General features: G+C 32.3%; 1 long non-coding RNA gene across 1 annotated transcript; it reads right to left on the bottom strand.

Moving 5' to 3' along the window:
* Nucleotides 1-2391: 2391 nt before the first annotated feature.
* On the bottom strand, nt 2392-5047 carry LOC148273373 (uncharacterized). The gene is made up of 2 exons (XR_015824598.1): nt 4875-5047; nt 2392-4346 (listed from the first exon to the last, which is right to left on the bottom strand). It is a non-coding gene; the product is annotated as an uncharacterized LOC148273373 (long non-coding RNA).
* Between the last annotated feature and the right edge of the window lie 517 nt (nt 5048-5564).

The raw sequence follows: 5564 nt of genomic DNA on the forward strand, positions 1-5564 counted from the left end.
ATAAAATATATGGTATGGGGTATGGATTAAATACTGTGACCAATAACTACCAGATGTAAAAAGTCTTCGCAGTCATGGCGCCCCTAGCGGCAGAATCCGATTAAACAGGCCATTATCAACCATATTTGGCCTCATTCGTTCTATACAAAAAAATATAAATTACATAAAAACCCACTTGATTACAATGCATTCTCATTATTACGATCAAGATTAAAACATTTATCTTATATTAGTTATATAAATTATAATAAAAAAATTGAGAGCGAAATTCTTACAGATCCTAAACGTTTTTGGTCATATGTAAAATCTAAAAATACCTCTCATGTTATTCCTAATAAAATTATCTACCTAAACCAAACTGCAAATAATGGAATAGACATATGCAATTTATTTTCCGACTACTTTAAATCCGTTTTTACTCCAAAAACAATACCTATTCTGTTCAATCAAAATAACTCTAATTATGGATCAGCTGATATCCAATATGCTGATATAACCCAAGCAATCGTAAGAAAATTCATTAAGGAACTTGACATAAATAAAGGTAGTGGACCAGACGGGATCCCTCCTATTTTTATTAAAGCGTGCTACCAAAATTTATCTCTCCCACTTTTTATATTATTTAAAAAGTCTCTCCAGGAATGTGTTTTTCCATCTCAATGGAAGAAAGCAAACATCACACCCATATTTAAATCTGGATCAAAAAATGACGCAAACAACTATAGGCCAATTTCAATACTATCGACATTCGCTAAATTATTTGAAAAAATTATTTATGAAAAATTATTCCATGCAGTAAAATCCTATATCTGTCCTCAACAACATGGCTTTTTCTCCGGACGCTCGACCGTTACAAACCTTACTTTATTTACAAATGATATTTTAAACACAATGGAAAGTGGTTTCCAAACTGATGCTATATATACTGACTACAGCAAAGCCTTTGACAAAGTTGACCATTCAGTCTTAACACGCAAACTTTTGGCTATAGGTATACATGGTGATCTTCTGCGCTGGCTGATATCATATATTAGTAATCGATGTCAATCGGTAGTAATTGGTGGGTATAAATCTGACTGGGCAGAAATCTCCTCTGGTGTTCCCCAAGGAAGTCTACTCGGTCCCCTATTATTTCTTATATATATAAATGACATTGATGTTTGCTTTCGTTATTCAAAATTTCTTCTTTATGCCGATGATATGAAAATATACGCTAAAGTTAAATCTCAAGAAGATTGCCTAATGATTCAAGACGATCTTAATCGTCTAACTGACTATTGTATTGAAAATAAACTGTTTTTGAATATAAATAAATGTGTCTGTATTACATTCACAAGGAAAAGAAAAACTCTTAATTTTGATTACAAACTAAACAATAATGTACTAATGAGAAAGCACGAAATTAAAGATCTTGGGATTGTTTTAGACTCAAAACTACTTTTTGAATCGCATATCAATAAAATTACCTCCAAAGCATTGAGCATGTTAGGTTTCATAATTCGAATGAGTAAACACTTTGATAATCCAAAGGCCCTTATTTCATTATATTATACATTTGTCAGAAGCCATTTGGAATACGCCTCTCAGATATGGAATCCCCAGTATGCCATATATATAAGTAGAATAGAAAATATTCAAAACAAATTTATAAAGTACCTTAAATACAAAACCGGTATTTCTTATGTATCTACTCTCACTGCCTCCACCTTCCATGGAATCATTTCTCTACAATACCGCAGAGTGTGTGCGGACCAACTACTGCTTTACAAAATTGTGACAGGAATGGTTGACTGTACAGAGCTGCTTGGTTTAATAACAATACATGTGCCAGCCAGGATTTGTAGACGGTACCACCTGTTTCATGTACCAACAAGTAAGACATCGTATGTTAAAAATGCTTTTTTTCGTAGGACTTTTTCAATGTACAATACAAAATTTAAAAATATAGATTATACAAACATCACTCTGTCAGATTTAAAATTTAAACTAAAAATGTGTTATGTAACTTAGTAGACATTATAATAATAAATATGTACATCTCCCCCCCCCCCTCCTTATCCTCTCTTCAAGAATTTTTGTCTTATCCCGCCCAATTTACAGTAACTTAATGTTCTTAAAATTAATATTTAAAAAATCTTTGATTATTGAGTACTTGAAAATAACATTTTTATATGTATAAATTGTTTGTATTTATTTGATATGTAATATATATATTCTTTACTAACTTTGTATACTATGTGGAAATCTGTTATTGGTTCTGAGTTTATACACTATATCTGTTTGTTTACTAAAAATATGTATGTAGAACTGTTGATTTCCCTAATAAAATAAAAAAAAATACATGAATACCAGAAACTTAAAAGGCTCTATGTGCCATGGACAAAAAAGGAAAGCAGACGGGAAATTAAAAATACACATAATAATTCAAAGAAAACATTATTTTATTTTTATGCCAAATCAACAAAAGAGCATATTTTAATGTAGTTTAGTAAAAAATATATAAAAAAGACATATTAAACTAAGTATAAAATCAAAAAAACAAATAATTTAAAAGAAAGTCTCATGTACCGTTGTTAGTTTCTTTTAAAAGGGCCAAAGTGCCCTGCTCTCTAAAGCAATAAAGGTGTTAGTGCCTTAGTGAGAATAAAGAAATAGGTACATCCACTGTTTCATCTATCTATAATAGTGATGTGACGACGATGAAAATTCCCATGGTATTTATAATTCAGTATAATTACTATTTAGCACCCAACATCGTGTATATCTAAAATTCTATTATAAAACTGTTTATGTTCTTCCGTGTGCAAGTAAGGTATTAGATTTTTGAGATCTTTTTTCTTATCTTCTGTTATTTTGCTCTTGCAATTCAGCATGGGTAAGAAATAATTATCTAAATCCGATAACTTTTTGTTCTTCTTCAATAATCTTACAATTTTCCAGGGCTCCATAGAGTTGTGGGTCTCTTTCATTTTGACAACGAAAGGATTATCACTTACGAATTTCAAGCGATGAGCCTTCGATATCTGCATTGTGGTAGTATTCAAAAATGTTTCGGCAGCCAATTTAAAATCCATGAAATCATGTGATGTCATTGAAATAACATTAAAAGGCTGCTTGTCACGAGTATTTTTCATCATATCAACAAGATCTGCAGGAACAATGGAATGTGTTACTCGTTTCCTTTTTTCGATTAAAGCAAAGTCCCTGTCGCAGCTAAGGAATGAATGCCCGCTCATTAAAAATTTATGCTCTATCGATGTAAAAACTTTTTTATACACAAGATATGCCCATAAAAATATCATCATTTTATTTTTATTTTGTCCACTACAATTGTCACTCCACATGATGAGATTCTCCTTTCTTATAAAATTATTAGAAAACATTTTGTAAATGCAGGATGCTATCGCATTTCCCCCTCTTCCTGTAATAGCTTCATGCCACATAAGCATATACCCATCACCGGTATTTTCGATATGCACACCCAAATTGAAATTTGATAATTGTCGCGAATAGTACATGGGCCCATGAGTTAAAGTTGGTGTCAGCAAAACTTGTTGCAAGTCCATGGCGGCAGTGCATATATTACTACTCGGCATCTGTGATTTTTTTATATCAAGTGACATCTGTTTTGTTGCTTTTTCTGCTTTTCGATGGTGTAATTCAAGTTGATTCTTCAGTATTGTTTTATTAGATGGATCGGCATTTATTTTAGCAACATAGAGGTCGCACGTTGCACATGTATCAGTTCGTTTCTGGCCAAATTTTAAATTCGGAAACTCCTTTCCAAAAATTTTAGAGTAGAACTTATATGTGACTTTTGACTCCGGAAAAGATATCTTAAATGCTTTAAACAAACGATGTATATTTAAATCTGGACTTAAGTATTCTTTCTCTGATCTCGCTCGACCATAATGACTTACAAGTCTGGGAAACATATTTACATGTTGTTTAATTTCATCCTCATCTTCGTCTGAATATTTTCGTTTTTTCTTATTGATGTTTCCTCTTGATTCCAAGTAGGTTGTATGTCCTTGTTTCTTTTTATCGAGTAGTACTTGAATCTTTTTTGGAGAAAGGGAAAAAATGTTCATGAACGTTGCTTTGCACACACCGACAACATTTCCCTTGCCATCTGGAAGCATATAATATGCGGTGCATTGTCGCCTACTTAGAGCAGGAGATTCATAGGTTCCATGCCTTCTTCTTTTAATTTCTGTCAAATGGATTAATCCCATCAGAAAAGAAGATTGCTTTTCATTGTTTTTTAACGCATAGAATTCCGTGAACAATGACATCTTTTGTTCGAAAGGTATTTCTTTGCAGTTATAGCTGCATTTGCAGATACACTAAAATAAAAAATGAAGTGAATGAAAGCAACATAGATAATATAGGTACGCAACCGTGGGCGTATCTTAGGGACTTAGGGTCAATATCTATCACTCAGTAGAAACTAAACTAGAGGAACTAAATGTGGTGGAGTGTAATAATGATATAGTAATTTCTCCCGGTTGCAATCATTAGGGCGTAACTTATTTTCTGATATGCCGTTAACATAGTTATTTACACATTAATAATAATATTTACGAAAATATCCATGAAAATATAATTATTAAGGTTTAATTATCTTTAAACGAATTTATAATAAAAAATATATTTTTAAATTCTTTTTTTTGCTCTCCTAAAAACAAGTAAAAATAAAGTTTCACCCAAATACCTCTGACCGGGAGATTTAAAAAATTGAATTCAATACAAATACTCCATTTAAACTATGTCATGGTTGGCAGAAAATTACAGGTTGGCACATCCCTAGCGCATGATGAGTGACATTTTATCTAGTAGAGACAACCGGTGAAGATTTAAAACAATGTACAAACCTCTTGATTTGGGGGTCGTTTTGCAGGAATCAACTTTCTATTGGATGTAAAATATTCTTGTCCAGAATCTTTTAGCTTCTTTCGGGCCACTTGGGCACTTTTTTCCCCCTTTTTACGTCTTTTAACGCCACCACTATTCACAGAGACCGGTTCATTGTCAACCATTTTGATACAAATAGCATATGACTGGCGATGGCACTTAACACCTTTTAAAGGAAAACAGATGTTGGTACTTACAACCAACGCCATCTTTAGAATTTTTTATAAAATATTATTTGTACTACAATGGCATTTATACCCTTCTGTAGGACATTGGCCTTGGCACATACTATCCATTTCTTAAATAAAATCATTTTCGTTATTTATGGCACTTACACCCTTTTAAGTTTCTGGTATTCACATAGAATTATAATATTATAACTCTATGGTTCTTTTGTAAGCAGAGCATTTTTCATACATATTCCACCATTTTTCGTCGGACGGAATGCCGCTCGCTCGCGTTTTTCTGCTTTAAAAACGATAAATTGCTGTTAAAACAACCTTGAGTTATTATAAAAAACTATTCTAGCGTACCACGAAACCGTCCAATTTTGCCAGTTTTTTTTTATGTGTACCCTGTGCTTTGCTTTTTAATTTGTAAGAATGACCTAGGTAATCATTGAATTGGGTTACAATTGTCATTTCAGTCAT

Source organism: Micrasema longulum, unplaced genomic scaffold (assembly GCF_059751315.1).
Source record: "Micrasema longulum isolate JH-2025_06_02 unplaced genomic scaffold, ASM5975131v1 h1tg001970l, whole genome shotgun sequence".
Classification (NCBI taxonomy): Eukaryota; Metazoa; Arthropoda; class Insecta; order Trichoptera; family Brachycentridae; genus Micrasema; species Micrasema longulum.